The sequence below is a fragment of the Telmatherina bonti genome (genome assembly GCF_933228915.1).
Source record: "Telmatherina bonti genome assembly, chromosome: 5".
NCBI classification, from domain to species: domain Eukaryota; kingdom Metazoa; phylum Chordata; class Actinopteri; order Atheriniformes; family Telmatherinidae; genus Telmatherina; species Telmatherina bonti.
Genome location: NC_136623.1, coordinates 30,935,696 through 30,948,516, shown reverse-complemented (window position 1 = coordinate 30,948,516; position 12,821 = coordinate 30,935,696).

Here is a 12,821-nt window from a genome sequence, read left to right as displayed (position 1 = left end):
CGGGTTGACTTGAAGGACAAATTCACATCAGCCTTTTTTTTGATTAGGATCTTAGTCCAATTGCTCGGAAAGTCCGCTTGATTTAGGGAAATGTGAATGTGCCTAACAAATTCTGACTCGGTCATTAAATGATAGCAAAAGCAATGGTCATTGTTAGATTTTCCTCCGTCTCGAACATCTACAAAACATGATAAATAAAATAAGCATTTATGTTTATGTTGATGCCTTTAAAATCATGGGCAGAATGAAAAAAAGACAACAGTAAGCTGAAAGACAAAGAGATAACATTGCCTCGATCGTCTTCCCACAGCACTGGCCTAATGCATTCTCCCTCTCACTCACTGTAATTGCAATGCAATGATGTCAGCATGACAGCTGAGACTGAACACGAGACAGCGTTGAATAAGCAGCCGTCACAGTATCGAGAGCACAAAAACGTATCTGAGACACTCTATGGGGTGTCAATTTAATCATGCTTAAACCAGGTATCACCTTCCTTCATGATTCTACCATTGACAAAGAATCCTAGATACTGCGTTGCACTGAGCAAAGCTATGGACTCCTGCTTGATAAAGTATCTGTGATTGACACACATACGCAGCACTTCCCAGACTGCAGTTGACAGTCCGTGACATGGTGAATGTTGCAGACGTCTGCATCAACCCAAACCAGAAGGTTTAAAATGTGGCCTAAAACTCACATTAAAAACTTATTCATACATAATTAACATTAAAGAAAAAGCTTAATGTTCCTGAAACCTTTATTTGTGTGTAAAATTTAAAGTCACGAATATGACTTTCTGAAGTAGGCTTGTCTATGCTTTGTGCACCATTAGCACTACTTCACCTGTAAAGTGTCAGTGAGTCATGGTGCTACGCCCCCGCCTCTTACACATCAGCCACTACCCATCATGGGCCCCCACAGTCCTGCAGGTAGACAAGAAATAATTCATATGGCTTCCCACACAGGAGTGGGTGTCCTGTATCGGTCTGTTCGCTCCACTGCCTGTCTGTTATCACCTGCAATTGAAGTAATCCACAGGACTATTATACTGCAGCTTATTGTACAGGAGAATATAGCAACTGCACCACCTCTACCATCAACACCACCCTCATCACAGCTGAATCCTACCTCAGGAAAGTTGATACCAACCAGACTGATACACTCTCAGCACGCAGTAGACACAGGCTATTGTGTATTCCTCAGCTATGCAGACAGTTATAAATGTACCATTTTTGGTGTCATATTTCACATAGACAAGTTTACTGATATAACCTAACAGAGTTATACATGTTGATGAATACCGTGGCTTGAATACATAACATTGTTTTTAGATCAAAGATTTGGCTTTCCTTTTTTTTTTTTTTTTTATTGAATTGAAACATATTTTTTTTTAAAAAAGATCCCATCAAGTGGAAGAATTTTGCTCACTTTGACTACAATAATCACAGCATTCATACTGAGTTTTTGACATGTAATATCTGATTGTGTATTTCTATTTGCTTTGGTTATTGCTACAAATATGTGTCAGTCTGCTTGACGTAGCAAACAAAGACAGTGCAAAATGACAGAACATGAACAGTTAAAAGTTAATAAATGGCCAAAAGTTGGCCCCCAGGATAGCCATTTGAACATATTAAGCAACAAATGGGTTTGAATGTAGCACTGCAAACACAGATCCACTGGGTAAAATGACCCATAATGTCACTGAGTCAGAACTTAAATTGGTGCAACAATGTGCAGGATTATCCTGGAAAGTGACAAGAGAATTTTCTTATGTAAAGTTCTTGTTTGCTGTACTATGAGGGGAAGGAAACTTTTAAAACGTTAATTTTTAGGATTTAAAAAGAATCTTGTCATAAACCAAAGGGTGTTAAATCTTTATTCAAAACAGAAACATAATCTCACTGAAATGGCCAAACATGAAAATAAAACTTCATCTGCAAACTACGATACAGAAAACTTCAAAACTACAAAAAGTTAGATCATTGATGAGTAAAAATGTATCATTTTTTAAAAAAACAGCTACATTTTTATTATTCTTTTTTTTATCCATTTAAAAACAGAATGGATTAAATCAGTTCAACTACATTGATCAATGTTTCATAGGTCCAAAAATTCTGTTGTGAAATACAAGTGTTTTGTCATGTAGGCTACAAGGTCAAAAGAGTTTTTTTGTTTCTTTTTTTTTTTTTTGTAAATCCAGTTTTCAAATGGCAACATTGGTCACTGTAAGAAAAGCAAAGTCTTCACATTTATCGAAAGTCTGAAAGAAAAAAAAAAACACTCACTGCAATAAAACAGCATTTGAGGGACTTAATAATTCAACATACTAAGTTGCAAACTCACACAAATATCCATGCTCCCACAGCTTCTCATGTTGCCACGGGGCCAGAGAATGCATTGTACGGGGAATTGTCAACATTCCCATGATGAGCCTGCAGGCCCTGTGGTCCAGGGAGGTGTCGGGATGAAGTGGGGTCCAAAATTGATTGTAAATGCTGAATTATTCAACCGAGCCCTCCGCCATTTGAGTGAGTTTCTTCGGTTACGTTCAGAAGAGCTTTCATAGCAAAACAGGAGAAGATTATCTTGCACCGGCCCCCGTGGAGGCCCTGAACGCTTCTCATTAATGAGACAAAGCATCTACAGCCCAGACACACAGATACTGACACACTGATACAAATTTACAAACACACACACACACACACATACACAAGGAGAAATTCTGACACACACAGATACACATGCCCAAAGTGCTGCTGACATTGATATCTCATAGCTGTACGCATACATTGGCCAACTTCCAAAGAGCACAGACTCGCTGCACAGGATTACAAAGAAGTGGAAAAAAATAAATTAGTGTGAAACTGCTAAATTAGCCCATTTTTGACTTGATTTTGAGTACTACAAGACTCTGAACACTAATCCCTTGAAATATTTAAAAAGCTCATCAGAGTGTTGCTGCTTTGATATGCTCCATTCACTCATGTGTAACTGAGAAGCTCCTCGCTCACTTGAACTGCAGATAAATTTTCAAAGAACAAAAGGAAAAAAAAAAGACATACAAGCTAATCCTTGGCCTTAAGCTGTTAAAATATTCCCCCCAAAAATGACAGAGAATATGTCTGTATTTGCACATTAACACGATTCCTCGGCCTCTCTTAATATTTATGTTAATAAATAAAAACAAAACAAGATAGTACTGTTCAACCTTACAGGTGAAGGAAGATATTTGTTCTTCTGTTGAAAATGATCACAACCACAGTTTATGTTTTAATTCAGATAAAATGATCTGGGCTCAAGTGAAGCAATTCTATTGAAATACTTGTGTTTTATAACACTGTGAAACTGTAAAAGTAATTCAGCCTGACTCCGATTTCTTCAAGTTTCAGTGACCTTGTAGGACATAAAAATCTATCTGATTGCATCAATCGGGGACAGGCAGTGGGTGAGGAATTCAGGAGGGCTGTAATGTACTCAGCATGAAACAAAATGAGACGGCTGAGGATGCCAGAGATATGACTGCAGAACCACAGGAAATTCTAGCTTGGTGTAGCAGGCCCTATGGCCCCAGCTATCATTTAATGACTCACTGAAATTTTAATTCTCTGATCACATTAAGTGCTTGTGGAAAACAACAAACTCTGCAGAACAGATCTTGGTGGTGTCATCTCTTTGCAAAGAGAGATACAGAGGTCCTTCGGTATAAGGATGCGCACTGTTCAGTACTGGTGTCTTATAAAAGCTTTGGTTACACCTTTGCATAAGATGATGTGTGTGTGTGTGTGTGTGTGTGTGTGTGTGTGTGTGTGACAGCTCATTTCATCGCCCAGACTTCCAGTGAGGATGTCCAGGTGGTGAAATGCAGCAGCATGAAATCAAACAGGTGGCAAGTCAGCACAGAGACACGTGCACAGTGGAGTGCATCACTACTTTTCTGAGGCTCTTTATCATAATCAGTCAGACTGTTTAATATGATGGATAGAAAAAAGTAGAAAAAGTTTCATGCTTAATTTTTTTTTTTTATCATTCAAGCTTTTAAGTTAAATCTGTGCTTGAAATCAAGCAAAACATGCTCAACATATTTCTGTATTAGTTGTATTTCTGGTCAACTTTAACAGTAAGAAGGTTTAGACACTTGAGTCTAAAATGTATTCAGCTCCTTTGAATATCCAACATGACATCATTTCCCCATACACTGCATGCAAAATCTGAGCCTAAAGAAACCTAAAAGAAAAACCTCTGTCATGAAACAAGAACCATTCGGAGCATCTACAGAGAGACAAACCACACAAGCAACAACACCAGCAACTTGTATTTGAAAACTTCGTGGTAAATAAGGTAAGTAGAAGGTGGAAATTTACATAAACAAATTTAAAGAAGAACATTTATTTTCATGTTTTTGTTTTGTTCATTGTTACACAAAAATAAAAAAAAATGCTTATAGATTATAAAAACAGAGACTTTATGTTATTGTTTGTGACAAAAATCTTTGCTGATGTGTTTCAGCTTCAGTTCTCAAATGAACACACTTTCCATTGGCAGCTGGTGCAGAAAAATGATCAGAAATAAAAGCATCATATGATGAATGGCAAACAGATGGACAACAAGACATGTTAGGGATAGGGTTGATTGGTTGTGAGTTTATTTGAACGTAATGATAAATATAAAAAGCAAAAATATACATAAAACATGTGACCAAAGAAGGAGAAATAAAAAGTTTAAAAGCGGTAGTTATGTTAATAAAATCCCAATGCAGTAAATCACAGCAATCCACAGGGATTAAACCATTATCAAAATTACCACATAATACTATACAAACAACAATATTCATAAAACTGTTGTATGCAATCAATATCTCATTGTAGTATCTGTTTTTTGTTTTGTTTTTTTCTTTGTTATGGAACTATATAATGATTCAAATACAGGCTAACAACAACACAATACAATAGTGATAGCCCCAGACCTCTCTGCAGTACACTAAGTAATGTAATATTAGTGGTCAGTAAATATTAATATATTAAAAAATATTCAGCTTAATAATAATTACTTATATGTACTTATATTACTGATATGACTTTTCTCTTCTTTTCATTATTTAATATACTTTTAAATGCTACTTTTGCACTCCACAGAAACATTTTTAATATTTTATGAAAAGCACACTGAACTTTTTTTGTACATCCAATGTGTAATAAACTTCCCTTAATTGCTCTGCCTTGCTTTGCTTTGCATAACCCCCAAAATATTGTTTTTTCTTTGTAGAAATATTGCAAAGTTATTCCCCTCCCTTTTTGCCTATTTTTAAAAGAAGATGAAGTCTTACTAACCATAAACATCCAAAAACCCATACATGTCAACACCTTCAATCAAACAAACAAATAAATATGTTTTATATGAATGAAAAAATTAACATTGTAGTTTCATCATAAACCACTATGATATAGTTGAAGTTTAAGTTATTTTAGATGTTGAAAAAAACATCTTTTGTGTTGGTTGCCTGCTGAATAGCTTTTCAGCTCGTCTGACTGCAAACCATGACTGTCCAGAAGGCAGCAGTTTCCTGCAGAGACTCTGGGCACTCCCCTTTACAGAAAGAGGAATATCTCTTTAACTTGGTCTTTGGTCATGACAGCCCACTTTCAGCTGAAGTGTAATAGTTGTGTAATATCACAAATGTGACAAAGCCACATAAACCATACACATCATAATTTCAAGTAAAAATCTCGGAATGTAATATTTTATGTTTTGATGTGACTGTTTCTGAGAATTCATGATGAAACTGGTGCTGTTTGCTCTGTAGCCAGGTCACATACTGGTGGAAGTCTTTATGTTTCAGCATATGACGTGAATTCAGAAATGTCTAAATAACAACTTGTAATGTGAAATTAGCTACAAAGACATTGCAGAAGCAAGATATTCAGTGCCTCTGTTAATATATTTGTGTCGCTGTGATTATGTCACTTCCCAAACTGATCAAACAGCATATTTTAAATAACAAATTAAACATGGATTCTGATGCGTGCACTAATTTGCAGTACACTGGATTACTGGTCCAGGTCATCCAAATACACTGCCCTTTTAACATCCATCTGACCTCATCGGTAATTACAGGTCAAACATTATGGAAATGGATTTGTGTGTGCTTTGACAGGGTCAATTTTCTGTCAATATTTTTTATGTTTGATCTCTCAAAGTTGCTTATGGCGATGCACAGCAGTTTCACTGCAACAAACCAGTTTGATATAAAGGGAAGGTAAAATCCTGACTGTCTCCATACTCTGCTGACAATGAGGAATGCTTAGTGACAGCTGCCAAATCAAACATAAACAGAGCAGAGATCTCCTTACCCTTTGGAAATCTAGATAAAAGCTGAACCCACTAAGGTCTCAAGTCCTTGATTTAAGTCCTTTGTAGGGATTTTTTTTGTCCTAATTGATACTAGTTTTATCCTGTTTCAACCCTCTGGGAAGCCAAAGGTGATGTTTTCATAAGAGGATCATGTAAATATAGGCTACACATGGAGAGGACCCCTACCAGCAGAACATCATGGGAAGGGGCTACAAGCAGAGCCCACACAAGATGCTGATCACGACAGCAAAAGGTTAAACATGGACATCATGCTTGTGTTAGACTTCCTTTTGACCCCTTAACGACATTTTGATTATCGAAAGAATGGCTAAGAAATGTGTGTTGGGTTTATGTAAAAACTTTGATACAAAAATAATTATTTTTCCTTTTCCTTTTTTTTCTCCTTTTTTTAAAATTTGCAGAGTTAGTCTTCAAGTACACACTGCTGATTGCATTGTAAGGTATGTATTACAGATGTTCCATGGAGTACCAAAATCAACTTGATGAGTTTATTGTTAATCCTGTTAATCATATTACAACTGAAACAAACCGTCTTAACACATATATCAACTCAGTGTATTGTTTTATTTTGGTTACAGTAATGCTAAACTGCATACCAAGACAAACAATAGGAGGCAGTTTGTTGACTGAAGGTACTTTCAGATTTACACACTTGTGGACAATTTGTGGGAAAAAAAATCTTCTGAAGAGTAAAAGATGATTTGGATGGAAAACTGCAACAAAGAGAAAAAGATGCAAATTCACTGTGGAGATCAACGCTTTGAGCTAAATGCTAATACTGATGTTTATCAGGTAATGTTTACCACCTTAATTTAGTGCGCTGGGGAAGACAGTAATTGCTAATTAGCAGAAAATGAAAGTACAGCTAAGGCTGATGGGAATGCAATTAAATTTGCAGGCATTTGCTCATAAACCCAACGTATTACAGCTCATGTGACGGGCAATGAAAAACTGTTTCCGAAGTTGCAATCCAATTTCCACAGTTCACTTCTGTGTACCTGCAGAGGCATGCAGACCCTATTCAAAACCACTCTTTTGGTTGTTTTTTAGAAGGTGACAGAAATCTGAAGCTAAAGCTTGCAGTGCTTTTGACCTCTCAGTGGTATTATCTGATTACACTGCTGGCAGCCGAACAATACTACACCACAGAGGAGCCAGGACAGGAGCTAGACATACTGTACACACATTCACTAAGCTCAGCCGGTGAATGCCTCTCAGCACATAGAAATGCAGAATAACACATCCTGAAAGAGCACATGCTCTGAATGAAAATATAGACGCAAAGTTGTTTTTTTTTTTTAAAAAATGTTAAACTAAACAGAACTTGGTATATATTTTTTTTACCTGGATTAATACAAAGGAAAGCAGTGGCAAATTTGTTGGAAGTTGCTTCACAATATTAATTATATTATTGCAATAGAAAGGGTGATGATCAGTATAAAATGATCATTTTTGCACCTTTTTAATTCACACGGAAGTCTGTGGTCTGTACATACATCTGTAACTGTAATAAATAATTAACAGAAAACTTGTTTTAAGCAATGTGATGTTTCTCACTACAAGTTCAAACAAATTTCACAGACGTGTTTTTAATCCCAGAGGAAATTAAAGCATGCGACCAAGAGCGTGCTACATCTAAAGCTAAATGTCCTGGAGTATAAAACGGGACTTTAAATGATTTGCAACACTTCCTGTTACCAAACACTGTGGTGAAACTTTTGGTAGGCTTCATTTGAATCCATTACGTTAGCCTTTTAGGTCTTTATACTTGCATTGTAAACAGCCTGAATGCAATTTCTAGCAATAATATTAATTGCTAATTTCACCAAGCTTTGTGTCTTTTAGTTCAAATATAGTTTTTACAATTTATATGTAAAACTTTCTAAATAATTAACTATGGATAAAAACAAGCACTACAGAATATGGAAAATCTGAATATATCATTAGATAAACAATTTATTTTCTTTCATTTCTTGAATAAAATTATTTATATCCTGTGGGTTTGTGATAACTTTGAATTTAAAGGAATATTTCCGTGTTATAATTGTGACGGCCGCTTTCTCTGTTATTTGCCCATCTTGAGAATAAGCTAATTGTCACTGAGCTGGCGGCTGAATAGCACCCGGGAGTTTAATCTGACCACAATGACATGTTTGATTGGTCAGAGCCAGGCTGGGTATAAGGGGTGGGGTGGCCCTCTCTTGTGGCAGTGGAGAACAAACATAAATCTTCTTCAACAATCTATTTTCCATCATACTTATTCACAGGGGACATCTCAAAGTGGTCTTTACCCTTTCTGTCAATGGCTGCCCTCATCCATCAATTTCATAGAGAATTATACCCAGGATCGATGTAGTTCGCGACCGCTGAGCATTTGTCGAGGGGTGGTGGAGGTGGTTGGGGCGGGAAAAGGGGGGTGAAGAGGACGGCCGTGTGTGTGTCCCCACTTGTTCTCAGGGATCTGATGACTATGTTCTAGTTGACCACCCACTCATACTCACATAGTTCACACCATGGACTGAAAACAGTGTCTTTCCTCTTTATTAAGGTCCTTTTTTTCCCCTCAGATAAGAATCTGAAGGAAGAAGAAAAGATTCACAAATAAGTGGGTGTATTCAACTGAATGAGTGGAGGCCCTCTCCCAAAATTGTTTTAAATTTGTTTTGTGGAATTTCTATGCAGGAACTCATTTTTAATGAGATGAAAAACACTTTGGTTGCCATTATTCCACTATGCTCAAATTAAAACTATGTGAAATGGATGCATACTTACTGAGAGTTCAACGACCAGCAGGAAAAGGTCACATCAAACATCAACCAAGGCTTTCAATTTGCCAAATAATATATTTGTGCCTGAAATGAAACAAAAGATCAGGGGAAAAAAAATGTCTAAGTTTGTGAGTGGCACTGTGCAGCCTCTCAAACTTCAATTGTATCCTCGTTTTCTGTCATTGCCAAATGCTATTATTAAAAGAAAATCACTTTGAAGAGATGGACACAGTAAAAAGGGGTAAGTAGGACAAGACCTCGTCTAACCATAATGGAATATTTAGCCATACTATTACACACCCTCCAACAAAGATTCAGGCTGCATAATGGAGCGATGAAGAGCTGTGGCACAATGCATAATTGCTTCTTCTGAAACATTGATGAATCAAATTAGAGCGTGGGTTGGATCAAATTCATAAATCAAATTACAGTACCTTTCCTTCTGCATGCTTAAACAATTGAGTACTCTTTAGCAGAACTCTTCAAGTAGCGGAGTGGGTTGGTGGGGGGGGGGGCTAAAGTAAATGAAGTAAGCATTATTATGTGTATCTTCTCACTCCAGCATTGTCGTCAATGAATTTTTTACAACAGCAGCCATTAGCTACGAACTAATACCAGTTAAGCCTCAGCAAAACTGAATTATTAAATCTGTCAACCAATATCTGGTTACAGCCTACTTATGAATAGTTGATTTAATTGACAAAGCTCATCATACAGCGAGTTCTTCGAAGGCAGACAAGGGTGTGGATGATGTGATGCACATATGCAGTAAAAACCGAGGAGATGAATCAGCTGGACTCCCTTTAGGTTCATGGGTTGGTTGTTGGTTGACTTCCCTAAATATTGGATCTTAGTACCTGTCACAAATGTCTGACGTGTAAATCAGTGGGATATTAGACAAGATCAACTTGTAAGTGATTCCCCTGAAGGTGGAGTATGTAAGATTTTCAGTATTTTCAAAATAAATGAACTAATAAAGTAACTACAATCATAATTAGATTGATTTTGAACATGTAGGTTCCAGTCTGTCCATATTTGATGCGTCATTAAATTACAAGTTTAATTAATGACAAATGACAAAAATAACTTTTTTTTTACTGGTAGGCAAACATTTAAGAAGGGTCTTTGTCATTAATTAAACTTTGAAAATATTAAAAATCTTACATACTCCACCTTCAAAGCAGAAAAAATAAATAAATTGCTGAATATATATATACATATATATATATATATATATATATATATATATATATATATATATATATATATATATATATATATATATATATATAAGAAAAAAACTTGATTGTTACATTAACTGTTTTAAAAAGAGCTCAGACTCAAATTCAAATTAATGCAACATATATTTTATTAACAAAGTATTACTGATGTGTACCCAGGCTCCTCATACCTAATATTCCTTCCCTATATGCAAGTTTCTTTCCTACACACACACCCACATACACACTCCGAAGACATTAAGTCCTCAACCTGGACTGGGTTGGTGAGGGTTATTGGCATGTACACGAGATTGATGAAAATTACTTCCAGAGCATTTATTTCCTCTAATACCAGTGAAAGAAGAGTGTGCACTCAGGAGATATTTGATCTGAATTAGGGAAACTGATGAAGCAATTGATTAATTGGAATTTAAGCCATCAGTCACTGGAGCCATCAGCAGCATCATTTACATTCCAAACAATCAGCTGATGGCCCAATAGGACACTGAGTATTAATACGCCAGAGTCAATGTGATACTGCCACGTCGCCACCAACCCTTATTGACAAGCAAATGACACATTTAATCCCCACTTGATCAAAGTGCATATATTTTGGGATTTCCACACCAATTCAATATAGCTTATGAATTTTTAACACTGCAGGAGGAGCAGGGGTTCAGGCAATAGAGATTTGTCTTATTCTGTCTGTTGTGCTCAGATGGAAAGAGAGACACAAAGAATCTTGCCATCTGTTATCTTTTTTTCAGTTGTTTGCTTTCAGGATCTCTGTTGAACCCATTTACAGCTCCGATGTGTCCATTACATGATGAATAAGAGCAGTGCTGTTGGGTGTGTGTACAAAACCTGCGACATAACCAAGTCCTGTTTTTACGGGTTTGTTCAGTGATTTAATTTAATACTGATTTAATAATACCAATTTAATACTGTAAATACACATAACAGCTCTGGAAATGGAAATGTCTGACAGTAACAAAACAAAGTCTTGTACCAGGAAATTCTGAGTTTAAAATAGGGAGTCTATAAAGAAGCCATAAACTGAAACAGCAGAGCAACAAAGCATCACGATGGGCTCTGAGTCAGACTATAGGCCGCACTGCTGCGAGTCCTCAAAGATCATGCCTAACCTTTAGCTCAGTTTCTACAGACTACAAATACTTTTTGTTCTCATGCTTTGGCTCAAATTCACAGACGCAAACACGAATTACATGTCGGGCTATATGATTCACAGAAGGCAGTGATTGTTCTTTCAAAGTGCCCATTACAGAGGCCTATCATTGCAACATCAAGCCCTCCTTCCCATTGACAGTGCTGACGTTTTCCCACTTGGCCTGAGCCCCCTACTGACAGCAATGCCAGTAATACTCCCGTCCTCCCTCTTTCTCCCTCTCTCTCTCTCTCTCTCTCTCTCTGCTGCTGCTGCTGCTGCTCTCACATTGTTAGATTTTTGCTGAAGAAGTTAGTCATTAGTTGAAACAGCAGAGTGTAGTAATGAAATCTGCCAACCACATCAATAGTTTACTGTTGTCAGTTTGCTTTGCTCCATGCTTTTCTTAAATTTATTTGTTCAGTGTTCAGCAGTAGGCTACGGCATCACTGTAAGGATGTTTGCCCTCAAGGATATGTGACGCTGAGCGACTCAGCTGTCTGTAGTATCTGCTGCTCATGCACCACATATCTATAGAATTTACTAATATGCAAGCTTTTTATGTTCCCATTTAGGTTTCTCATTTATCATCATCCAATAAGATCACACTGATAGATTAACTTCCCATAAATACACCTTTTTTTGGTCACTCAACCTCATGGTTGATTGACTAGATGAAGAATCATGTTGACAGGGTGGTTAGCCCCCATGTTAAAGCTCTAATTAAGAAACTAGGGTGCTAGGTTACAAAGAAACAGTCAGTGTGAAACCCAGTAGATAGGCTGCACTGCCACAACAGTGGCTGCAGCAGCTCCACTCACTGCAGTCGTTTCCTCAGACGGGTGTCAAAACCCCCCCCACCCCACCAGTCTGCCTCCCATCAAGTCCCCTGCACAGAAATAGGAAGTGAGCCTCTGAAAGGAAAGATTAAAGTTTTCTGGAAGCACTCTTGGCAGCTGCGCATGCCCTAAAGATAAACTTTATCCGGCCGCATGTGCAAAACTTTGCTGGAGCCATTTGTCATCTTCGAAGGTAATATATTTCCAAGTGGCTTGGATTTTGTCAAGAACATGACACTGGCCACCGCAGCATGGTTTGCTGCCCATCCACTGTTTTAATGCAGAGGAAAGAATTACACAGCCTGGCCATAAAAAAACAAACAAACAAACAAAAAAGAAAAAAAAAATGGATTTATTGAAGCAAACACTGCAGGCATAAATTACTGCATGAGTCAAATCATCCAAAGTCAAAGGGTCAAATCTAGATTAAATCCAGAAGGTGACTGAGAGTTCC